Genomic DNA, 27,117 nt, shown 5'->3' with positions numbered 1-27,117 from the left:
AAGCTTTTACGGAAGCTTCTTGGATGATTTCTGTAAAACCTGAATTTTGAATCCAAATGAAGGATTTTGTATTTTCATACCATATACTTTGTTTTATGCCATTACTGATGTTGGTTTTCTTGTTTCTAAACAGAAATCACACAAACAAAACGTGGCAGAGAAGGAAATTCCTTCTACGTCTCATCAGAGGTAAAGAAATGCGCCACTCTTTAATGCTGCTGGAGATATTTATAGCAGTGGTTTAGTTGGAGCTCTTTTATTTCCCTTTTATTGGTGTTTTGTAGTTACACCTTTTTTACTACTTCTAGTCTTGTCTATAATTTATATTGATTCAGAGATTAGCGTTTGAAAATGTAGAGTGTAAATGTACAAAATACATGATTTTGTTCCATTACAGTTATTAATTTTTTATCTGCAATCTCCAGCATGTACTCCTTGTTAAAAATTTCCACTTTGAAAAATAACATTTACACTTTTGTCCTCATCAGCATCCCGGATGCTTCTGTTGCTGAAAATGGTCAAAAGAAGAAGAGAAAATGGAGACACCTCTGCTGTTCCTCGGTTTGCTTTTACACAAAACATATGAAATGCACATTCTCTTTAAATTGCACTTGTTAATTTAAAGTGACTTTACTTTTTTAATAAACGTATGTTTGTTCGTCCTCTGCAGCAAACTGACAGTGATGCAGAGGCAGAGACCAACACTGTGAAGACACAAAAAAAGTGTCGCTGGTTTCTTTTTAAATTCTGGAAGGTATGTTTTATGGAAAGAGTCACTGTCATCAAGCATTTACTCATCACAGTTAAATGAGAAGAATTAAGAGAAATTTAGCACAGCTATGTCCTCAAATTAAGTTCAAAGATGTTTAAACGTTTGTTGTTTTTTTTTCACAGAAAGGTAAGTTCGAAGAGACTTGCAGGATGTTTCTCTAAATATTTTTTATGGTGAATAAGCATTTTTGAAGCTTTTAATGAAGCTTCATGGATGATTTCTGTAAAAACTGAATTTTGATCAGAACCAAATGAAGGATTTTGTATTTCATAGGACAAACTTTAAAACTCAATTTAAAGCATGAATAAATTGTTTTTATTTTATTTAAAGATATTCCTATATATCTGCTTCATGAGCTGACAGCTCACTAAAGTGATAAATAATATGAAATAATACCAAATTTTCTAACTGGACACTTTTCATGGAGAGACCCACTTGGTATGTTTGTTTTATGCCATTACTGATGTTGGTTTTCTTGTTTCTAAACAGAAATTACACAAACAAAACGTGGCAGAGAAGGAAATTCCTTCTACGTCTCATCAGAGGTAAAGAAATGCGCCACTCTTTAATGCTGCTGGAGATATTTATAGCAGTGGTTTAGTTGGAGCTCTTTTATTTCCCTTTTATTGGCATTTTTCTTCCACCTTGTGTATTTACATCTTTTTTACTACTTCTAGTCTTGTCTATTATTTATATGGTTGCAGAGATTAGCGTTTGAAAATGTAGAGTGTAAATGTATAAAATACATGATTTTGTTCATGTTGGTATTCCATTACAGTTATTCACTGTTATTAGCAATCTGTATTAGCAAAATGTACTCCTTCTTATAAATTTCCACAACATTTACACTTTTCTCCTGATCAGCATCCCGGATGCTTCTGTTGCTGCCACACCAGCTAACCCTGAAAATGGTCAAAAGAAGAAGAAGAAGAGAAAATGGAGACACTTCTTCTGCTGTTCCTCGGTTTGCTTTTACACAAAACATATGAAATGCACATTCTCTTTAAAATGCACTTGTTAATTTTACGTGACTTTACTTTTTTAATAAACTTATGTTTGTTCGTCCTCTGCAGCAAACTGACAGCGATGCAGAGGCAGAGACCAACACTGTGAAGACACAAAACAGGTGTCGCTGGTCTCTTTTTAAATCCGGGAAGGTATGTTTTATGGAAAGAGTCACTGTCATCAAGCATTTAAATGAGAGCAATTAAGAGCAATGAGGCACACAGCTATGTCCTTTATATATAGCAGGTAAGAAGCACCACGGAAAAGATCCCAGCAGACCTGATTTGGGACACTTTGATTATGGAGCTTCTGGACCAAGAGAGTGGATGGGAGCATGTGTTTAACAGGTAAGAGAAAGACGTCCTCCAAAATGTTTCAACTTCAAAGCTCATGCATACATGCACATACACTGCTCAGCATCCTGACATCTTTCCTAATTTTGTGTTTGTGTTTTTACCTTTTTGGAGCAGTGTAGCATGCGGTGGAAAAATAATAGAAAGTCAAACTGAGACTATAGACTGCTTCGGGTGAGTACACGTGGTGCACAAAGACCAAAGCTCACTTTGTCAAAGTGGAGAAAATGAATTCTTTTACACTGATACTGTAAACGTTGTGCGTGTGTGTCAGGTTTCCAAACATCGGAAACACCTGCTACATGAACTCCTGCCTGCAGAGCCTCCTCAACATTGAGGAGTTCATAAGAGACATCAGGCGTCAGGAGGTTTTGTGGAGCACAGATCCAGAAGCTCAGCTCTTAAGGTGCGCTACGTCAACCTTCTACTTTCTTCAAAAACCTGAAGAACAAAGAGATCTAACAGCAGAAATGTCTGTTTACCCTTTCCTTTCTACAGAAGGCTCATTGATGTCAGGGACTGTCATGAGTCAACAGATTATGGCCTTAAAGATCACCACCTAAGAGCTTTTAAGAAGGCATTCAGCAATCAAGCTCCTGAATACACCGGCAGTGCACAGAAAGTGCGTCAGCTATTTGGACATTTCGTTTTTTGCTTTACCTTCTGATTTTGATGTACTGTTTTAAATCTCTCTGCTTTTCTTTCAGGACGCTCATGAATTCCTAACATTGTTCCTCAATGAGGTCAAAAGGCTCACACCTCACCTGGAGAGGAACGCAGCTCTCCTGGGCCAAAGTTATACCTGCCCAGTAGAAGACCATCACATTTTTAAAATGGAAAACATGAGGACATGCAAGAGGTAAGCCTGTCTTTCAGAAACGCAGAGCTGGTTGCAATATTTTCATATACCTCTTTTCCACCTACCTGATCTTTACTTTAACTACGTTACTCCTGAAATGTGTAGCTGCGGTCACCAATCATCACAGCAAGAGGAATTCACCAGCTTGTCTCTTGACCTGGTTCCAGAGGGGTCTGTTATAAACATGTTGGAGACATACTTGAAGGTAAGATCACAAATTCCAATAGAGTTGTAGTGTCAGCGATCTTAACACACCTTTTTTGTTAGTGTTTGTGTGTATGTGTGTGTGCATATGTTGAGATTTCTTTCTAACATAAAGCCTGTTTTCTCTGTGCTGTTGTTCAGGAACAAGAAATAGAATTTCGCTGTGATTGTGGAGGGACGGCCTCAGAACTGAAGTCGTCTTTTGATACACTGCCAAGGTGAGTAAGGTCACATCAGAATTGATCGACTGACCAGGTTTCCAAACTGTGGCGCATCAAATATCAGAGTTTTTCGAGACAATACTTGAGCAGTCGTTTTCTCCCATCTTCTGTTTGTGTTTGAAACTCATTCTTCTTATTTTCTACCTTGTTTGTTTTATTTTTTTTCTTTTCTGCCAGAGTTCTGATCTTGCATCTGAAGAGGTTTGGCTTTACACAAACCTACAAGATTCAGAAGGTGGATGACCCCGTCAGGCTGCAGAGGGACTTGGTGGTGCCATCCAATCAGGTAAAAACAGACTGCAGAACGTCTCAGGCTACGTCCACATTAGCCCTGATAGATTTGAAAACTCCGTGTCCACACTAGCGTTTTCAGTCATTTTCAAATAGTTGTGCGTCTGCATTGAAACGGCCGAAAACGCTTACGTTCCAGTCCTGCGCATGCACAAAAGTGAGTGAGAATAACAGAATTTGAAGAAAAGCTATCCGGAGCATGTACAAACTGATATTAATCTTTTTTAGGGCTGTCAAAGTTGAGAGCAATCAAAACAACTGCTGTATAATGCACTCGGCTATCTTTGTTTAATTGCTCACATGACTGCATCACATGACTAAAATGCGTCATCGTTTTAGAAAGTCTGCATTTTCGAGTGTCCACACTGCGACGGGACAGCTCCGTTTTGAAATGTATGCGTTTTCGAGAGCGTTTTCAAGATGCTGTGTTTTTCCTTGAGGAAAACGCCATCTCAGTGTGGACGGGAGGTCAAAGCGGAGAGAAAACGATGTGTTTTCAAACGAAAACGCATTCGTGTGGACGTAGCCTCAGCAAATCAGCTTAATTATGGCACTGATGTGAGACTTTATGAAACTAACACTCTTTGGATTTGTTCCTTCTCAGGGTGGTGGCTGTTATAGTCTTGTCAGCATCATTAGTCATTATGGAGGCACAGAGTCAGGTAAAACAACAGACTTGTGACAAACAGAAAATGAAAACTTGCTACTTTTCAGTGAAGGACTCACACACAAAAGCTTTTGATGTTCTAAGAAGCACTAAGTCAAAATCACTGTTTGCTTGAATCAGTTGACTTCCAGAAGTTGGATTCATTTGTCTTAATGTGATTTCAGGACACTACATCTGTAGTTCTGTCCATCCTGAGGAGAGTCAGCACTCTACATCAGATCGCTGGCTCACCTATAATGACGCACAGGTGCTCCACACAACTGGATCTGCAGCTTGTGAGGAACAGCAGCACTCGGCCTACATGCTGTTTTACAAGAGAAACGTAAGAAGACACAGCATCTCATCCTGAAGTGAGAGAATTTTTAAATGTCCTGTTACCTTGTTAACCAGTTTTGTCTTCATTCTCAGTTCTGAAACAGGAAATGGAAGGAAGGAAGGAAGTTAAGGTCATCATCATGCTGAGAAGAAACAACACTCGTCCCAGCCCACCATCGCACACTGGAGGACAAGTACTGGTAAGTATTGCCCTCAGGAGGAAGGGTCCTCCCAGAGAGCCTGGTTCCTCCCAAGATTTCTTCCTCCAGGAGGGAGTTTTTTCTTGCCACCGTCGCCCCACATTCACTGGTCTCATCAGCAGGGACATTTTTAACATCCTAAGACCTGAACTCTTTCATGGCATGCATTTTTCATTTCTCTGTGCCATTTGGGTTGATTGGGACCTGATGAATGTAAAAACAAAGACATCAGATTCGGACTATCTTTTTTTTGTTTCTCAAAACAATGAGATCCACATATGAGGACGTTCATTTTAAATTTCGATTGAACAGTGGCAGTGTAATGTCCTCCCTCATAAGTGGATATCAGGTTTTTGAAGAGCAAAATTTTGTATTTTGGTCTAGACAACCCAAAATGTTATGTCCACACATGTGGACACCAGGTCCTAGGAGGTTAAAACAAATCTACTAGTAGTGCACCACTACTAGAGATCGTCCTTTTCTGGACCAGTGTTTGGCTTGCTCTCTGGCAACAAATTAGTGCTGTCAGTGTTAACGTTATTTTAACTAATGACGTTTACGCTGACATCACTAATTTTATAGTTATTATTATTAATATTATTATTAATTTATTTGTAAAAGAAATTAAATTAAAAAAAACAAAGAAATTATTTAATTCTTTGTTATTTTGTTTTATTAAAATTAAAATAACAACAAAACAAAAATAACTAATAAAAAAATATTAAAAGTATTCAGCAGTGTTTTGTGAAATTTGTAATGACCCTTAGTTAAGTTGATGTCACAGAAGTTTCTGAATCATTTAGATTGTTCAACAAACTGATTCACTCAGGTAAAGATGGTAAGCTGGAGCAATGGTACCCTTGGAGTTCAGTTTAAGTTTTCAGACAAACATTCACTCGATCAGTTGCAGCTTCTGCTTTTAAATAAATGATTTAGCTGCAAATGTTTAGCTGCAGGTAGCAAAGTCCAAAAGTGACAACATTTCCACTGCAGTCTCTCCAGAAATGGCTTATAAAATTTTGACCAAATTAGACATTTATCCTTGGATCATTGACAACCCTGTAGGGTGAAAATCTTTAATTGTACCTTTTATAACATTTTAACAAGTTACTGTCTCCTGCTGCATGTTTCCTGTTTTGGCTGAACTTCATCAACTCAAAAAACTCACCGTGCTGTGGTGTACTAAATGACCTCATGTACAGGACACACTGAAGGCAGGTTTGCAACGTTTAATCAACAAAGTCAAGATCAGTTAACAACAGCTGAACTAAAGACTTTCTTTTTCTCATTGATAAAATGAGGTCCATGCCAATGTGCTCAAATGGGACCTCCATTAATGGTGAGGGGCATAAAGGTGCTTTTTAAATGACCAGCTGGTTCACCAGCTGACACCACTGGACGCACACCATCGGCGCACATCCAAAAATGCAAGATGGTGGTGCGCACAGATACAGCGGCTCTATGCTCTCCACTTACCCAATTTCACTGTGCAAGAAACTGCACAATGACAATAAAAAGCTCTAAGTCTAAAACAGTTTCCTGGCCAGTAAAATCGGGCAATTATTCGCTCCAGAGTTTTATCTTATTCCAGGTGACCAGCCATCGACTTGTAATGAGCCAGCTAAAACAATAATTTCTCAGTGGCTCTTCTGGCACCAACAAGTGGGTGTGTTCTTCCATCGTGCAAGTGTCACGACACACTGAACATGGTCTGTCCCTACTCGTTACAACATGTGGAAATGTCAGTGCTATGTCAGGGCGCACTATTTGACTATCAGCTCTCATCATTTGATCAAAGGGCCAGTTGCATAATGCCATTATCTTCTGTGTAGCGAATTGCTGGAACGGGCAACCCAAACGCCACGTGTTCCTGTTGGTGGTGTGTGCAGGCCTACATACTGCCCTATTGAGCTACTAAACCCCGACCAATCAGTTTTCAGATTTAAGGGGTGTGATGGCCGTCAGCTAACTGCAGCCGTTACTCTATGCATTTTCCCCCGATATTTCTTTTCCACCAGTACTATGGGGTATTTGTGAATATCCATGACTGACCCGGCCAGCTGGTCTTTGGACAGGGTCACGGCAGTTTCAAGATTAAAAAAAAATCCCTTTCACTGACAGACTGAAGGAAAGCTCCTCAAAAATGGAGGGTCTTCAAGCTCCTCAGTGGCAGGAAAAGGTTTCCCGGACCCAGTGTTGTATATTTGTTTCCCAAAAGATTGAAATAGTGGAGAGAAATCAGGTTCTGAAACCATCCAGAAGACAAAGTCTCCAACTGGTTTGTGGAAGTCCAGTTTCTCCAAATTAATCAGCGGGTGAAATGTCTCTTCATGGATGGTTTTGATTCTGTTGTTGTTCACAAACAAAGCCCTCAAAGCAGCATATGAAAGAAAGTCATCTTTCATTGTTGTCTCCAGCGTGTTAAAAGAGAGATCGAGCTCAGTGATGACTTTTGAAGCGGCTGCAGGGACTTCTCGAAGGTTTTGACTCAAACGGTCGCAGGATGTTGTTCATAGTGGTGACACTGTTGACTGGTGATTGACAAGCACTGAGATACTAACATGACAAACACAAGAAACATCATGACTTATTCTCCTGAGTGCCTGCAAAACACAAAATCAAACTCAAAGCTTTTCTCTCAGGTGCTGGTGTGGCACAATCTAATGATAAAAAAAGGTCATGCTAACAGCTTTTGGAGCACAGCTGCACAAAATAACAGCTTTTGGAGCACAAAATGCATTACAGGTAAACCCAGTACCCAAACATGTTAACAAGGATAAAGAAAAAATCTGAAACAAAAGCAGGTAGTGTGGTGATTTATGTTGTGAGGATGCTTTCACTCCCATCAAAGTCACCCAGTGTTGAGAACCCAAATGAGCCCAGAAACCTCAAGTGGCTGCAACCAACAGCGAACGCCAAGAAGTGCATGCTGAGCCAGAAACATGCAGAAAACCCAAAAGAGGCAAGACAGCACATCTTGGTCCCACTCAGGCAGTACGAACACCTGGAAAGAGGAGCCCACAGTTCAGACCCAAGGTCACTGGTAAGGACACCAGCCAGTTTTAAGTCTAGTTTCATTTTAGTTAGTGTTATGGCCTGTCTAAGGGTGGCCAGACCATAATATAGGGGTGATCCACCCCTGTCTGACCCCAAGCAGCACATCACACAACCAGTACAATTTTGATGGTGATTTATTTACAGTGATTGAATTCTAACAAAGGAAAGGAGCGAACTATAGCTTCGGGGTGGACCCCAAAACAACAAACAAGAGGGACCGTATCAAAAGGATGTACAAAACTTATTTATGAAAAGAATAAAACCAAATGACAATGTCTTATCTCCCTAACTAACAAAAACATAAGAAAAGGGTAATCAAATAAAAAGGCAGTCCACCCCTACATGCTCCTGTATGAAGAAACAGGTAACACAAAGCCTGCCGGTTGAGGTCCATGGCGGTGTCATCTCATATGTTGTCTCCAGGTCATTAGCCAATCTGTATGGTCCGTCCCATGGATGCACCAATCACGGAAAGGCACCTGCACACTCAGATTTACATATGAGACAACATTACAACAACAGTCGTAACATTAACTAAAAATGTTTTTCATCATCTCGTTTTAACTTCTGGTTTAGCTTCAGCTAACTAAAACTAAATGGACCTTGGAGATAATCACATCTTAATAGAGTGAACCATAGACTGTATAAAAGATAGGACCATTGCAACTTTACTGCAGCACTTCACCCTTTCACATAGTCCCAGCTCTTCTCTGTCATGTTTTATGGTGCTGCAAATGTTTTCAGTTGGTGAAAGGTCTGGACTGCTGGTGTCTTGTTGTGCTTGCTATGCATCCCTGACTCTTTTCTTCTTTCTGCATCAAGTAAGGAATGTAGTGAAAGTTCCCAAGAGGTTAAAAACACCACTGAAAAAATGCCATCAGACCTGAGTTGGGACACTTGGATTATGGAGCTTCTGGACCAAGAGAGTGGATGGGAGCATGTGTTTAACAAGTAAGAGAATAATGTCCCCCAAAATGTCCCGAACTAACAAAAACATGAGAAAAGGGTAATCAAATAAAAAGGCAGTCCACCCCTACATGCTCCTGTATAAAGAAACAGGTAACACAAAGCCTGCTGGTTGAGGTCCATGGCGGTGTCATCTTATATGTTGTCTCCAGGTCAAGGAGACAACATATAAGATGGATAGACAGACAGATTTCAAAATAGCCAGCTGGAATGTTAAGGGGTTGAATAACGGGATTAAGAGGAAGAAAATGTTAACATATCTAAAGTTATCAAGAGTTGATATAGCCTTTATTCAAGAAATGCACATGTGCAAGTCAGAAGCCTTAAAACTTAAATGTTCCTGGGTAGGTAAAGTCTTTTCCAGTCCTGGAACTGATAAAAGTAGGGGAGTGTCGGTTCTGATTCATAAAGCAGTTAGCTTTGCTGAAACAAAAGTAATAACAGATAAGGAAGGTCGATTTATATTGGTTTATGGACAACTACTGGACACACCAATAATTTTATGTAATATCTATGCACCTAATGCGGACATACTCGCCTTTTTTCATAACCTGTCACAGTATCTTTTGGAATTAGAAGGTGCACAAATAGTGGTAGGAGGAGATTTTAATCAAATACTGGATCAAGACCTAGATAGATCACTTCCTAGGAGAGGCACAGAGAGTAAATCTGTAGTTGCCATAAGGCAGATGACCTCAGATTTAGGTCTGAATGATATTTGGCGGACAATGCATCCAGAAGGCAGGGAATATTCCTTTTACTCTCCGCCTCATAATGTTTATACTAGAATCGACTACTTTCTTATTTCTGAAGCCTTAGTGAATAACTCTATAGATTCAAGTATTGGTAATATAGTATTCTCGGACCATGTGCCAATTTTTCTATGTCTTGGAAATATTTTACAGATTCCTCAAAGCCGCAGATGGCATTTAAATGTGTCCTTAATTAAAGACTCTGGGTTTATTAAATTGATAAGAGATGAAATACAATTTTACAAACAGACAAATAATCGAGAGGACACTACATTGGCTACTTGGTGGGATGCTATGAAGGCATACTTAAGGGGGAGGATAATTTCTTACGCTTCCTTTAAAAAGAAGGCAGCTAACAAGAATATCATTACGTTAGAAGCCAAATTAAAGGCACTTGAGGCAGTACATTCCCATACAAAAGACAGAGTTACGTTGAATAAAATTGTTCAAGTTAAATATAAGTTGAATGTACTGTACAACAGAAAGGCAGAATACGCTTTATTTCGCATTAATCAAGCATATTGGGAAATGGGAGAAAAGCCGAGTCGTTTATTAGCATACCGTCTTAAACAGAAAGACAGTATGAACCATATCCCAGGCATACGACAATCAGATGGGGTTATTTCAACTTCTATTAGACATATAAATGATGGATTCAGGGCCTTTTACAATAATCTTTATTCTACACAAGGGAGTTTAGATGAACAGAAATTCAAAGCATTCTTTACTGATTTAAACCTGCCACAGCTTTCTACTACTGACCAGCAGATTATAGATGCTCCAATTACAGTGGAGGAGATTACCCGTGCAATTAACAGTATGCCACTTAATAAAGCTCCAGGATTAGATGGGTTACCATTGGATTTCTATAGAGCATTTGAGGATATGTTAAGTCCCCTGTTGCTCGATGTTTATAATGAGGCGTTCAAAGTAGGCTCATTACCTCAGTCAATGCACTCTGGACTTATAACATTTATTCTTTAAACTGGGAAAGACCCTTTAGACCCAAGTGGTTACCGCCCCATATCTTTGCTGAATTCTGACCAAAAAATCTTGGCAAAGGTCTTAGCGGGTCGATTAAAAGTAGTAATGGTGAAAATAATTCATGCAGACCAATCTGGTTTTGTTCCAAACCGCTATGGTTCAGATAATATTAGGCGGTTGGTTAATTTGCAAAATTATGTATATGATTCAGTACATCCAACAGTGGCCCTATCGCTGGATGCTGCAAAAGCTTTTGATTGTGTTGAGTGGGATTATCTGTTTAAGACATTATAAAAGTTTGGTTTTGGTGACAATTTTATTAGGTGGATAAAGATATTATATTTTGGCGAGCTCAGACAAGGAGGAGACGGAGGTATCGTTTGGTCTTGCTTTCCGTGAGCTAGCCAGGGAGCACAGCCGTTTATTAACATCTGCAGAAGAACACTGCCGCTAGCTAACTGCTCAGCACGGCAACAGAACAGCAACAACAACACACAGGGCGCCCTCTGACCCCGGAAGGACACACCGTCGCAGCCAGAGGGCGTCACCCGTCACTATGGTAACATAAACAAAACATCACAAACAGAACCCCGAACAGCCCTGACCCGCTACAATATGATTCGCCTTCAGCGCGAGTATTGACGAATGGGCTCATATCAGACCTATTCCTTTTACAGAGATCCACAAGACAGGGTTGTCCCCTTAGCCCCGGTCTTTTTGTAATTGCTATAGAGCCTTTGGCACAAAAACTGAGAAATAATGTAAATATATTTGAAATTTCGATGGGTAATAGTCAACATAAGCTTCTATTATATGCAGATGATATGTTGTTACTTATGACCCAGCCTGGGAAGTCAATTCCAGCCCTATTAGAATGTGTAGAAAGCTTTACGCTGCTTTCAGGGTATCGCGTCAACTGGGATAAATCAGAGGCAATGCCTATGTCAGGACACTGCCCCCATACTTTATTTAAACAGTGGGAGTTTCGGTGGTCCGTGAATGGTTTGAGGTATTTGGGGATACAAATGACCTCGGATTACACTAAGATGGTTCGAGCAAATATGGAGCCAATGTTGGAAAGAATAAAAATGGAATTTGGTAGATGGTCCAGAGTACGTCTCACAATATGGGGTAAAATTAGTTGTATTAAGATGATGACTGCACCCATGATCTTTTATATTTTATCTAATATTCCATTACACATTCCAGATAAGTATTTCAAAGATCTAGACTTTTTAATCCGGCACTTTCTTTGGGGTAGCTCACCGCATCGTTTAAGTATTAAGAAACTTCAAGCGAGTGCAAAACAAAGAGGTTTTTCATTGCCTAATTTCCAATGGTATTATTGGGTGATGAACGTGAAACAACTTAGAGCTTGGTTACCTACTGCACCAGTTAAACCCATCTGGTCCCGTATAGAGACGGAAGTTAATGGCGGTATTTCTCCTTGGAGGGAGCTGTTTGATACCAGTCTTAAAACTACCCATCCTATAATTGCAAAGACATTGTGGTTTAAATTACATAGGGCAGGTCGCTGGGACTTTATTAAATCACCTTCGGCAACCTTATGGAGTAATAAAAGAATTTTAATTGGAGGGACATCGGTTGACTGGTTACAGTGGCGTAAAGCAGGCATCCTTAATGTATCAGATTTATTTGACTGTGGGACTAAATGTTTTTTAAGCTTTGATAAAATTGTAGAGTTATATAAGTTGCAGCGTAATCAATTCTGGAGATATGTCCAAATACATAGTTCATTATCGAAGTGGCTGGGAACCCCCTTGAGTTGTCTTGTGGGCAACCCTATGGAAGTCCTGCTCTCAAGATCACCCTTGGGTAAAGGCATTACCTCTAAGATTTATCACTTATTGCAAGAACGGTCAGCTGACCCTCTCCTTAAAGTTAAGGGCTACTGGGCCCAGGACATGGCATTGGACATATCTTCAGTTGAATGGGATTCATGTTTTCAAAATGTTAATACTATGTATAAAGAAACAGGCAGTAGATTTATTCAACTTAAGATAATCCATAGGTGGCATCGAACACCGCAACAATTGTATAAATGGAACCTGGCCTCTACGGACGAATGTTGGAGATGTGATGGTCAAAATGCTTTGATTTTACATATCTTATGGAGCTGTTCGGCACTTCGGGATTGGTGGGAAAATATAATGGAGGTAATTTTCAGTGTTTTAAAAAGGAGATTTGGTATCTCACCAAAACTGTCCATACTTGGTATAACCACAGAACTTTCTGATGGAGATTTTTCCAGTTATACAAAAAGATGGATTATTTTGGCTCTTACTACGGCCAAACGGGTCCTGCTAAGACATTGGCGGAAAAAGAACCCCCCTCCCTATGAAGAGTGGCTAAAGACAATGGCTAAGTTGGCGTCTTACGAAAAAGTGACTTATGGTTTATTAGACAAATTGCCTCAATATGATTGTATTTGGTCCCCCTTTACAAGCTGGCTTTCTGTAACTTGAAGAACAGAGGAGTAATGACAGAGTGGTGGTGTGGGGATTGGTGTGCGAAGAAAGAATAGGATAACTTCCCTTTGTTTTGTTTTTTGTTGTTGTAGTGTTTTGTTTTGTTGTTGTTTTGTTTTTGTTTGTTTGTTTTTTAAACTATTTATTTATGTAGTTATCCTTAAGCTCTGTTATTGAAGTTTAAAATGAAATAAATAAAAATTGTTGATGATAAAAATAAAAATAAAAAGTTTAAACTTCAAAGCTCATGCATACATGCACATCCAGTGCTCAGTGTCTAATTGTGTGTTTGTGTTTTTACCTTTTTGCAGTAGCGTAGTGAAACATTTGGGCGGTGGATAAATAATGGAAAATAAAATTCAGACTACAGACGGCTTCAGGTGAGTACACGTGGTGCACAAGGACCAAAGCTCACCTTCTCAACCTGGACAAAATGAATTATTTTACACTGATACTGTAAACTTTTGTTTGTGTGTCAGGTTTCCATACATCGGAAACAGCTGCTGCATCTGTAATTCTGTCCATCCAGAGGAGAGTCAGCACTCTACATCAGATCCTTGGCTCACCTATAATGACGCACAGGTGCTGCACACAACTGGCTCTGCAGCTTGTGAGGAACAGCAGCACTCAGCCTACATCCTGTTTTACAAGATTAACGTAAGAAGACACAGCATCTCATCCTGAAGTGAGAGAATGGCACGCCAGCTGCAGCCTAATCCAATCTCTCTTCTTTTCTTTTTTCGGTGCCCAGACACCCTTCAGTTTCATCATGTCATCCCTAACAATAGCTGTAGAGTTGGATGGAGGATGAAGACAGCAGAGAGCAAAAGAAACAGGTAAGAGCAGACAGGTAGTCAGAGTTAACAAAAACTTTTAAAGCCAGTGTAGCTTCTGTTTTGAACACATTTATTGATGACAATTTTACATAAATAAGCAGTGTGTTATACTGTTATCAGATGTGGAGTCTCACTAACCACTTTAATAGTGACTTGTGTCCCAAATACTGTTTATTTGTCTTAGTTACAGATAGTGAAATAAAAATGGAAAATGATTGTTTCATAATTGTATACTCAGCTTGGTCAAGACAATAATTCGAGAACGAGGGGCAGGATTTTGAATTGATGCCATTGGTGCATCTACTAAAGTTCTGGGGTCAGTTTGAATATCAGTGACCTTGACCTCAAGTTCAAAGGTCAAGTTTTCTGAAAATCTTGTGAATGCTACAACTCTGACGAGAAGTAAGTCTCCTAGGTCTTTAAATTTGTATATAGGTGAATCTACTAGGGAGCTGAAGGGTTGCACTGCGGGCCATCTGTAGAGGTGTAGAGTCAACAACCTGTCTCTGAACGTGGACAAAACAAAAGAGATTGTTGACTTCAGGAGAGCACAGTGGGATCACTGCCCACTTAACATGAATGGATCCTCTGTGGAGGTCGTCAAGAGCACCAGATTTCTTGGTGTCCACCTGGCGGAGAACCTCTCCTGCTCCCTCAACACCAGCTCCATAACCAAGAAGGCCCAGCAGCATCTCTACTTCATGCAGAAGCTGAGGAAAGCCCATCTCCCACCATCCATTCTCACCACCTTTTACAGTGGGACTAACGAGAGCATCCTAAGTAGCTGCATCACTGTCTGGTATGGTAACTGCAGCGTATTGGATCGCAGTACCCTACAACGGATTGTGAGAGCAGCTGAGAAGATCATTGGAGCCCCTCTCCCCTCCTTATAACAACCGCTTGCTGGAGGACCCCACACACCCTTCAAACACACTCTTCACCCTGCTGCCTTCTGGAAAGAGGTCCCAGAACATCCGGGCCCTCGCTACCAAACTACGGAAAAGTTTCTTCCCACAAGCCGTCAGACCCCTGAACACTCAGTGACTGCACTGGCACACGCACACCTACACACACGTCACTACCAAGCACTTATCTGCAGTATCTCACACTCATACACATACATACAGACACCAAGTTACTTTTGCACAATACTCAGCATTTTGCACATTTCCATTGTCTTGTGTCTGTATCATCCTGTTCTGTCTAGTTTTGCACTGTTTTGTCTTGTTTATTTTTGCAGCTTATGCACACTGCACTTTATGTAGTCCTGGGTTTGTCCGTATATGTCATATATAGCACCAGGGTCTCGGAGGAACGCTGTCTCATTTCACAAGACACAAAAAAAGTGTCGCTGGTTTCTTTTTAAATTCTGGAAGGTATGTTTTATGGAAAGAGTCACTGTCATCAAGCATTTACTCATCACAGTTAAATGAGAAGAATTAAGAGCAATTTAGCACAGCTATGTCCTCAAATTAAGTTCAAAGATGTTTAAACGTTTGTTGTTTTTTTTTCACAGAAAGGTAAGTTCGAAGAGACTTGCAGGATGTTTCTCTAAATATTTTTTGTGGTGAATAAGCATTTTTGAAGCTTTTAATGAAGCTTCATGGATGATTTCTGTAAAAACTGAATTTTGATCAGAACCAAATGAAGGATTTTGTATTTCATAGGACAAACTTTAAAACTCAATTTAAAGCATGAATAAATTGTTTTTATTTTATTTAAAGATATTCCTATATATCTGCTTCATGAGCTGACAGCTCACTAAAGTGATAAATAATATGAAATAATACCAAATTTTCTAACTGGACACTTTTCATGGAGAGACTCCCTTGGTATGTTTGTTTTATGCCATTACTGATGTTGGTTTTCTTGTTTCTAAACAGAAATTACACAAACAAAACGTGGCAGAGAAGGAAATTCCTTCTACGTCTCATCAGAGGTAAAGAAATGCGCCACTCTTTAATGCTGCTGGAGATATTTATAGCAGTGGTTTAGTTGGAGCTCTTTTATTTCCCTTTTATTGGCATTTTTCTTCCACCTTGTGTATTTACATCTTTTTTACTACTTCTAGTCTTGTCTATTATTTATATGGTTGCAGAGATTAGCGTTTGAAAATGTAGAGTGTAAATGTATAAAATACATGATTTTGTTCATGTTGGTATTCCATTACAGTTATTCACTGTTATTAGCAATCTGTATTAGCAAAATGTACTCCTTCTTATAAATTTCCACAACATTTACACTTTTCTCCTGATCAGCATCCCGGATGCTTCTGTTGCTGCCACACCAGCTAACCCTGAAAATGGTCAAAAGAAGAAGAAGAAGAGAAAATGGAGACACTTCTTCTGCTGTTCCTCGGTTTGCTTTTACACAAAACATATGAAATGCACATTCTCTTTAAAATGCACTTGTTAATTTTACGTGACTTTACTTTTTTAATAAACTTATGTTTGTTCGTCCTCTGCAGCAAACTGACAGCGATGCAGAGGCAGAGACCAACACTGTGAAGACACAAAACAGGTGTCGCTGGTCTCTTTTTAAATCCGGGAAGGTATGTTTTATGGAAAGAGTCACTGTCATCAAGCATTTAAATGAGAGCAATTAAGAGCAATGAGGCACACAGCTATGTCCTTTATATATAGCAGGTAAGAAGCACCACGGAAAAGATCCCAGCAGACCTGATTTGGGACACTTTGATTATGGAGCTTCTGGACCAAGAGAGTGGATGGGAGCATGTGTTTAACAGGTAAGAGAAAGACGTCCTCCAAAATGTTTCAACTTCAAAGCTCATGCATACATGCACATACACTGCTCAGCATCCTGACATCTTTCCTAATTTTGTGTTTGTGTTTTTACCTTTTTGGAGCAGTGTAGCATGCGGTGGAAAAATAATAGAAAGTCAAACTGAGACTATAGACTGCTTCGGGTGAGTACACGTGGTGCACAAAGACCAAAGCTCACTTTGTCAAAGTGGAGAAAATGAATTCTTTTACACTGATACTGTAAACGTTGTGCGTGTGTGTCAGGTTTCCAAACATCGGAAACACCTGCTACATGAACTCCTGCCTGCAGAGCCTCCTCAACATTGAGGAGTTCATAAGAGACATCAGGCGTCAGGAGGTTTTGTGGAGCACAGATCCAGAAGCTCAGCTCTTAAGGTGAGCAACGTCAACCTTCTACTTTCTTCAAAAACCTGAAGAACAAAGAGATCTAACAGCAGAAATGTCTGTTTACCCTTTCCTTTCTACAGAAGGCTCATTGATGTCAGGGACTGTCATGAGTCAACAGATTATGGCCTTAAAGATCACCACCTAAGAGCTTTTAAGAAGGCATTCAGCAATCAAGCTCCTGAATACACCGGCAGTGCACAGAAAGTGCGTCAGCTATTTGGACATTTCGTTTTTTGCTTTACCTTCTGATTTTGATGTACTGTTTTAAATCTCTCTGCTTTTCTTTCAGGACGCTCATGAATTCCTAACATTGTTCCTCAATGAGGTCAAAAGGCTCACACCTCACCTGGAGAGGAACGCAGCTCTCCTGGGCCAAAGTTATACCTGCCCAGTAGAAGACCATCACATTTTTAAAATGGAAAACATGAGGACATGCAAGAGGTAAGCCTGTCTTTCAGAAACGCAGAGCTGGTTGCAATATTTTCATATACCTCTTTTCCACCTACCTGATCTTTACTTTAACTACGTTACTCCTGAAATGTGTAGCTGCGGTCACCAATCATCACAGCAAGAGGAATTCACCAGCTTGTCTCTTGACCTGGTTCCAGAGGGGTCTGTTATAAACATGTTAGAGACATACTTGAAGGTAAGATCACAAATTCCAATAGAGTTGTAGTGTCAGCGATCTTAACACACCTTTTTTGTTAGTGTTTGTGTGTATGTGTGTGTGCATATGTTGAGATTTCTTTCTAACATAAAGTCTGTTTTCTCTGTGCTGTTGTTCAGGAACAAGAAATAGAATTTCGCTGTGATTGTGGAGGGACGACCTCAGAACTGAAGTCGTCTTTTGATACACTGCCAAGGTGAGTAAGGTCACATCAGAATTGATCGACTGACCAGGTTTCCAAACTGTGGCGCATCAAATATCAGAGTTTTTCGAGACAATACTTGAGCAGTCGTTTTCTCCCATCTTCTGTTTGTGTTTGAAACTCATTCTTCTTATTTTCTACCTTGTTTGTTTTATTTTTTTTCTTTTCTGCCAGAGTTCTGATCTTGCATCTGAAGAGGTTTGGCTTTACACAAACCTACAAGATTCAGAAGGTGGATGACCCCGTCAGGCTGCAGAGGGACTTGGTGGTGCCATCCAATCAGGTAAAAACAGACTGCAGAACGTCTCAGGCTACGTCCACATTAGCCCTGATAGATTTGAAAACTCCGTGTCCACACTAGCGTTTTCAGTCATTTTCAAATAGTTGTGCGTCTGCATTGAAACGGCCGAAAACGCTTACGTTCCAGTCCTGCGCATGCGCAAAAGTGAGTGAGAATAACAGAATTTGAAGAAAAGCTATCCGGAGCATGTACAAACTGATATTAATCTTTTTTAGGGCTGTCAAAGTTGAGAGCAATCAAAACAACTGCTGTATAATGCACTCGGCTATCTTTGTTTAATTGCTCACATGACTGCATCACATGACTAAAATGCGTCATCGTTTTAGAAAGTCTGCATTTTCGAGTGTCCACACTGCGACGGGACAACTCCGTTTTCAAATGTATGCGTTTTCGAGAGCGTTTTCAAGATGCTGTGTTTTTCCTTGAGGAAAACGCCGTCTCAGTGTGGACGGGAGGTCAAAGCGGAGAGAAAACGATGTGTTTTCAAACGAAAACGCATTCGTGTGGACGTAGCCTCAGCAAATCAGCTTAATTATGGCACTGATGTGAGACTTTATGAAACTAACACTCTTTGGATTTGTTCCTTCTCAGGGTGGTGGCTGTTATAGTCTTGTCAGCATCATTAGTCATTATGGAGGCACAGAGTCAGGTAAAACAACAGACTTGTGACAAACAGAAAATGAAAACTTGCTACTTTTCAGTGAAGGACTCACACACAAAAGCTTTTGATGTTCTAAGAAGCACTAAGTCAAAATCACTGTTTGCTTGAATCAGTTGACTTCCAGAAGTTGGATTCATTTGTCTTAATGTGATTTCAGGACACTACATCTGTAGTTCTGTCCATCCTGAGGAGAGTCAGCACTCTACATCAGATCGCTGGCTCACCTATAATGACGCACAGGTGCTCCACACAACTGGATCTGCAGCTTGTGAGGAACAGCAGCACTCGGCCTACATGCTGTTTTACAAGAGAAATGTAAGAAGACACAGCATCTCATCCTGAAGTGAGAGAATTTTTAAATGTCCTGTTACCTTGTTAACCAGTTTTGTCTTCATTCTCAGTTCTGAAACAGGAAATGGAAGGAAGGAAGGAAGTTAAGGTCATCATCATGCTGAGAAGAAACAACACTCGTCCCAGCCCACCATCGCACACTGGAGGACAAGTACTGGTAAGTATTGCCCTCAGGAGGAAGGGTCCTCCCAGAGAGCCTGGTTCCTCCCACGATTTCTTCCTCCAGGAGGGAGTTTTTTCTTGCCACCGTCGCCCCACATTCACTGGTCTCATCAGCAGGGACATTTTTAACATCCTAAGACCTGAACTCTTTCATGGCATGCATTTTTCATTTCTCTGTGCCATTTGGGTTGATTGGGACCTGATGAATGTAAAAACAAAGACATCAGATTCGGACTATCTTTTTTTTGTTTCTCAAAACAATGAGATCCACATATGAGGACGTTCATTTTAAATTTCGATTGAACAGTGGCAGTGTAATGTCCTCCCTCATAAGTGGATATCAGGTTTTTGAAGAGCAAAATTTTGTATTTTGGTCTAGACAACCCAAAATGTTATGTCCACACATGTGGACACCAGGTCCTAGGAGGTTAAAACAAATCTACTAGTAGTGCACCACTACTAGAGATCGTCCTTTTCTGGACCAGTGTTTGGCTTGCTCTCTGGCAACAAATTAGTGCTGTCAGTGTTAACGTTATTTTAACTAATGACGTTTACGCTGACATCACTAATTTTATAGTTATTATTATTAATATTATTATTAATTTATTTGTAAAAGAAATTAAATTAAAAAAAACAAAGAAATTATTTAATTCTTTGTTATTTTGTTTTATTAAAATTAAAATAACAACAAAACAAAAATAACTAATAAAAAAATATTAAAAGTATTCAGCAGTGTTTTGTGAAATTTGTAATGAGCCTTAGTTAAGTTGATGTCACAGAAGTTTCTGAATCATTTAGATTGTTCAACAAACTGATTCACTCAGGTAAAGATGGTAAGCTGGAGCAATGGTACCCTTGGAGTTCAGTTTAAGTTTTCAGACAAACATTCACTCGATCAGTTGCAGCTTCTGCTTTTAAATAAATGATTTAGCTGCAAATGTTTAGCTGCAGGTAGCAAAGTCCAAAAGTGACAACATTTCCACTGCAGTCTCTCCAGAAATGGCTTATAAAATTTTGACCAAATTAGACATTTATCCTTGGATCATTGACAACCCTGTAGGGTGAAAATCTTTAATTGTACCTTTTATAACATTTTAACAAGTTACTGTCTCCTGCTGCATGTTTCCTGTTTTGGCTGAACTTCATCAACTCAAAAAACTCACCGTGCTGTGGTGTACTAAATGACCTCATGTACAGGACACACTGAAGGCAGGTTTGCAACGTTTAATCAACAAAGTCAAGATCAGTTAACAACAGCTGAACTAAAGACTTTCTTTTTCTCATTGATAAAATGAGGTCCATGCCAATGCGCTCAAATGGGACCTCCATTAATGGTGAGGGGCATAAAGGTGCTTTTTAAATGACCAGCTGGTTCACCAGCTGACACCACTGGACGCACACCATCGGCGCACATCCAAAAATGCAAGATGGTGGTGCGCACAGATACAGCGGCTCTATGCTCTCCACTTACCCAATTTCACTGTGCAAGAAACTGCACAATGACAATAAAAAGCTCTAAGTCTAAAACAGTTTCCTGGCCAGTAAAATCGGGCAATTATTCGCTCCAGAGTTTTATCTTATTCCAGGTGACCAGCCATCGACTTGTAATGAGCCAGCTAAAACAATAATTTCTCAGTGGCTCTTCTGGCACCAACAAGTGGGTGTGTTCTTCCATCGTGCAAGTGTCACGACACACTGAACATGGTCTGTCCCTACTCGTTACAACATGTGGAAATGTCAGTGCTATGTCAGGGCGCACTATTTGACTATCAGCTCTCATCATTTGATCAAAGGGCCAGTTGCATAATGCCATTATCTTCTGTGTAGCGAATTGCTGGAACGGGCAACCCAAACGCCACGTGTCCCTGTTGGTGGTGTGTGCAGGCCTACATACTGCCCTATTGAGCTACTAAACCCCGACCAATCAGTTTTCAGATTTAAGGGGTGTGATGGCCGTCAGCTAACTGCAGCCGTTACTCTATGCATTTTCCCCCGATATTTCTTTTCCACCAGTACTATGGGGTATTTGTGAATATCCATGACTGACCCGGCCAGCTGGTCTTTGGACAGGGTCACGGCAGTTTCAAGATTAAAAAAAAATCCCTTTCACTGACAGACTGAAGGAAAGCTCCTCAAAAATGGAGGGTCTTCAAGCTCCTCAGTGGCAGGAAAAGGTTTCCCGGACCCAGTGTTGTATATTTGTTTCCCAAAAGATTGAAATAGTGGAGAGAAATCAGGTTCTGAAACCATCCAGAAGACAAAGTCTCCAACTGGTTTGTGGAAGTCCAGTTTCTCCAAATTAATCAGCGGGTGAAATGTCTCTTCATGGATGGTTTTGATTCTGTTGTTGTTCACAAACAAAGCCCTCAAAGCAGCATATGAAAGAAAGTCATCTTTCATTGTTGTCTCCAGCGTGTTAAAAGAGAGATCGAGCTCAGTGATGACTTTTGAAGCGGCTGCAGGGACTTCTCGAAGGTTTTGACTCAAACGGTCGCAGGATGTTGTTCATAGTGGTGACACTGTTGACTGGTGATTGACAAGCACTGAGATACTAACATGACAAACACAAGAAACATCATGACTTATTCTCCTGAGTGCCTGCAAAACACAAAATCAAACTCAAAGCTTTTCTCTCAGGTGCTGGTGTGGCACAATCTAATGATAAAAAAAGGTCATGCTAACAGCTTTTGGAGCACAGCTGCACAAAATAACAGCTTTTGGAGCACAAAATGCATTACAGGTAAACCCAGTACCCAAACATGTTAACAAGGATAAAGAAAAAATCTGAAACAAAAGCAGGTAGTGTGGTGATTTATGTTGTGAGGATGCTTTCACTCCCATCAAAGTCACCCAGTGTTGAGAACCCAAATGAGCCCAGAAACCTCAAGTGGCTGCAACCAACAGCGAACGCCAAGAAGTGCATGCTGAGCCAGAAACATGCAGAAAACCCAAAAGAGGCAAGACAGCACATCTTGGTCCCACTCAGGCAGTACGAACACCTGGAAAGAGGAGCCCACAGTTCAGACCCAAGGTCACTGGTAAGGACACCAGCCAGTTTTAAGTCTAGTTTCATTTTAGTTAGTGTTATGGCCTGTCTAAGGGTGGCCAGACCATAATATAGGGGTGATCCACCCCTGTCTGACCCCAAGCAGCACATCACACAACCAGTACAATTTTGATGGTGATTTATTTACAGTGATTGAATTCTAACAAAGGAAAGGAGCGAACTATAGCTTCGGGGTGGACCCCAAAACAACAAACAAGAGGGACCGTATCAAAAGGATGTACAAAACTTATTTATGAAAAGAATAAAACCAAATGACAGTGTCTTATCTCCCTAACTAACAAAAACATAAGAAAAGGGTAATCAAATAAAAAGGCAGTCCACCCCTACATGCTCCTGTATAAAGAAACAGGTAACACAAAGCCTGCCGGTTGAGGTCCATGGCGGTGTCATCTCATATGTTGTCTCCAGGTCATTAGCCAATCTGTATGGTCCGTCCCATGGATGCACCAATCACGGAAAGGCACCTGCACACTCAGATTTACATATGAGACAACATTACAACAACAGTCGTAACATTAACTAAAAATGTTTTTCATCATCTCGTTTTAACTTCTGGTTTAGCTTCAGCTAACTAAAACTAAATGGACCTTGGAGATAATCACATCTTAATAGAGTGAACCATAGACTGTATAAAAGATAGGACCATTGCAACTTTACTGCAGCACTTCACCCTTTCACATAGTCCCAGCTCTTCTCTGTCATGTTTTATGGTGCTGCAAATGTCTTCAGTTGGTGAAAGGTCTGGACTGCTGCTGGTGTCTTGTTGTGCTTGCTATGCATCCCTGACTCTTTTCTTCTTTCTGCATCAAGTAAGGAATGTAGTGAAAGTTCCCAAGAGGTTAAAAACACCACTGAAAAAATGCCATCAGACCTGAGTTGGGACACTTGGATTATGGAGCTTCTGGACCAAGAGAGTGGATGGGAGCATGTGTTTAACAAGTAAGAGAATAATGTCCCCCAAAATGTCCCGAACTAACAAAAACATGAGAAAAGGGTAATCAAATAAAAAGGCAGTCCACCCCTACATGCTCCTGTATAAAGAAACAGGTAACACAAAGCCTGCTGGTTGAGGTCCATGGCGGTGTCATCTTATATGTTGTCTCCAGGTCAAGGAGACAACATATAAGATGGATAGACAGACAGATTTCAAAATAGCCAGCTGGAATGTTAAGGGGTTGAATAACGGGATTAAGAGGAAGAAAATGTTAACATATCTAAAGTTATCAAGAGTTGATATAGCCTTTATTCAAGAAATGCACATGTGCAAGTCAGAAGCCTTAAAACTTAAATGTTCCTGGGTAGGTAAAGTCTTTTCCAGTCCTGGAACTGATAAAAGTAGGGGAGTGTCGGTTCTGATTCATAAAGCAGTTAGCTTTGCTGAAACAAAAGTAATAACAGATAAGGAAGGTAGATTTATATTGGTTTATGGACAACTACTGGACACACCAATAATTTTATGTAATATCTATGCACCTAATGCGGACATACTCGCCTTTTTTCATAACCTGTCACAGTATCTTTTGGAATTAGAAGGTGCACAAATAGTGGTAGGAGGAGATTTTAATCAAATACTGGATCAAGACCTAGATAGATCACTTCCTAGGAGAGGCACAGAGAGTAAATCTGTAGTTGCCATAAGGCAGATGACCTCAGATTTAGGTCTGAATGATATTTGGCGGACAATGCATCCAGAAGGCAGGGAATATTCCTTTTACTCTCCGCCTCATAATGTTTATACTAGAATCGACTACTTTCTTATTTCTGAAGCCTTAGTGAATAACTCTATAGATTCAAGTATTGGTAATATAGTATTCTCGGACCATGTGCCAATTTTTCTATGTCTTGGAAATATTTTACAGATTCCTCAAAGCCGCAGATGGCATTTAAATGTGTCCTTAATTAAAGACTCTGGGTTTATTAAATTGATAAGAGATGAAATACAATTTTACAAACAGACAAATAATCGAGAGGACACTACATTGGCTACTTGGTGGGATGCTATGAAGGCATACTTAAGGGGGAGGATAATTTCTTACGCTTCCTTTAAAAAGAAGGCAGCTAACAAGAATATCATTACGTTAGAAGCCAAATTAAAGGCACTTGAGGCAGTACATTCCCATACAAAAGACAGAGTTACGTTGAATAAAATTGTTCAAGTTAAATATAAGTTGAATGTACTGTACAACAGAAAGGCAGAATACGCTTTATTTCGCATTAATCAAGCATATTGGGAAATGGGAGAAAAGCCGAGTCGTTTATTAGCATACCGTCTTAAACAGAAAGACAGTATGAACCATATCCCAGGCATACGACAATCAGATGGGGTTATTTCAACTTCTATTAGACATATAAATGATGGATTCAGGGCCTTTTACAATAATCTTTATTCTACACAAGGGAGTTTAGATGAACAGAAATTCAAAGCATTCTTTACTGATTTAAACCTGCCACAGCTTTCTACTACTGACCAGCAGATTATAGATGCTCCAATTACAGTGGAGGAGATTACCCGTGCAGTTAACAGTATGCCACTTAATAAAGCTCCAGGATTAGATGGGTTACCATTGGATTTCTATAGAGCATTTGAGGATATGTTAAGTCCCCTGTTGCTCGATGTTTATAATGAGGCGTTCAAAGTAGGCTCATTACCTCAGTCAATGCACTCTGGACTTATAACATTTATTCTTTAAACTGGGAAAGACCCTTTAGACCCAAGTGGTTACCGCCCCATATCTTTGCTGAATTCTGACCAAAAAATCTTGGCAAAGGTCTTAGCGGGTCGATTAAAAGTAGTAATGGTGAAAATAATTCATGCAGACCAATCTGGTTTTGTTCCAAACCGCTATGGTTCAGATAATATTAGGCGGTTGGTTAATTTGCAAAATTATGTATATGATTCAGTACATCCAACAGTGGCCCTATCGCTGGATGCTGCAAAAGCTTTTGATTGTGTTGAGTGGGATTATCTGTTTAAGACATTATAAAAGTTTGGTTTTGGTGACAATTTTATTAGGTGGATAAAGATATTATATTTTGGCGAGCTCAGACAAGGAGGAGACGGAGGTATCGTTTGGTCTTGCTTTCCGTGAGCTAGCCAGGGAGCACAGCCGTTTATTAACATCTGCAGAAGAACACTGCCGCTAGCTAACTGCTCAGCACGGCAACAGAACAGCAACAACAACACACAGGGCGCCCTCTGACCCCGGAAGGACACACCGTCGCAGCCAGAGGGCGTCACCCGTCACTATGGTAACATAAACAAAACATCACAAACAGAACCCCGAACAGCCCTGACCCGCTACAATATGATTCGCCTTCAGCGCGAGTATTGACGAATGGGCTCATATCAGACCTATTCCTTTTACAGAGATCCACAAGACAGGGTTGTCCCCTTAGCCCCGGTCTTTTTGTAATTGCTATAGAGCCTTTGGCACAAAAACTGAGAAATAATGTAAATATATTTGAAATTTCGATGGGTAATAGTCAACATAAGCTTCTATTATATGCAGATGATATGTTGTTACTTATGACCCAGCCTGGGAAGTCAATTCCAGCCCTATTAGAATGTGTAGAAAGCTTTACGCTGCTTTCAGGGTATCGCGTCAACTGGGATAAATCAGAGGCAATGCCTATGTCAGGACACTGCCCCCATACTTTATTTAAACAGTGGGAGTTTCGGTGGTCCGTGAATGGTTTGAGGTATTTGGGGATACAAATTACCCCGGATTACACTAAGATGGTTCGAGCAAATATGGAGCCAATGTTGGAAAGAATAAAAATGGAATTTGGTAGATGGTCCAGAGTACGTCTCACAATATGGGGTAAAATTAGTTGTATTAAGATGATGACTGCACCCATGATCTTTTATATTTTATCTAATATTCCATTACACATTCCAGATAAGTATTTCAAAGATCTAGACTTTTTAATCCGGCAGTTTCTTTGGGGTAGCTCACCGCAGCGTTTAAGTATTAAGAAACTTCAAGCGAGTGCAAAACAAGGAGGTTTTTCATTGCCTAATTTCCAATGGTATTATTGGGTGATGAACGTGAAACAACTTAGAGCTTGGTTACCTACTGCACCAGTTAAACCCATCTGGTCCCGTATAGAGACGGAAGTTAATGGCGGTATTTCTCCTTGGAGGGAGCTGTTTGATACCAGTCATAAAACTACCCATCCTATAATTGCAAAGACATTGTGGTTTAAATTACATAGGGCAGGTCGCTGGGACTTTATTAAATCACCTTCGGCAACCTTATGGAGTAATAAAAGAATTTTAATTGGAGGGACATCGGTTGACTGGTTACAGTGGCGTAAAGCAGGCATCCTTAATGTATCAGATTTATTTGACTGTGGGACTAAATGTTTTTTAAGCTTTGATAAAATTGTAGAGTTATATAAGTTGCAGCGTAATCAATTCTGGAGATATGTCCAAATACATAGTTCATTATCGAAGTGGCTGGGAACCCCCTTGAGTTGTCTTGTGGGCAACCCTATGGAAGTCCTGCTCTCAAGATCACCCTTGGGTAAAGGCATTACCTCTAAGATTTATCACTTATTGCAAG

The 27,117-nt window shown here is 40.1% G+C and overlaps 2 long non-coding RNA genes across 2 annotated transcripts; both read left to right on the top strand.

The window, feature by feature from the left end:
• Positions 1-3,233: 3,233 nt before the first annotated feature.
• LOC146385404 (uncharacterized) lies at positions 3,234-5,402 on the top strand. Its single transcript, XR_014800508.1, has 4 exons — positions 3,234-3,411; positions 3,592-3,700; positions 4,310-4,694; positions 4,781-5,402. It is a non-coding gene; the product is annotated as an uncharacterized LOC146385404 (long non-coding RNA).
• Positions 5,403-13,346: 7,944 nt separating this feature from the next.
• LOC146385403 (uncharacterized) lies at positions 13,347-15,281 on the top strand. Its single transcript, XR_014800507.1, has 3 exons — positions 13,347-13,515; positions 13,615-13,792; positions 13,887-15,281. It is a non-coding gene; the product is annotated as an uncharacterized LOC146385403 (long non-coding RNA).
• Positions 15,282-27,117: the final 11,836 nt, after the last annotated feature.

This window comes from Perissodus microlepis, chromosome 6 (assembly GCF_051167445.1).
Source record: "Perissodus microlepis isolate ML-2025 ecotype Zambia chromosome 6, ASM5116744v1, whole genome shotgun sequence".
NCBI lineage: Eukaryota > Metazoa > Chordata > Actinopteri > Cichliformes > Cichlidae > Perissodus > Perissodus microlepis.
This window is presented reverse-complemented; position numbering and strand designations above follow the sequence as displayed.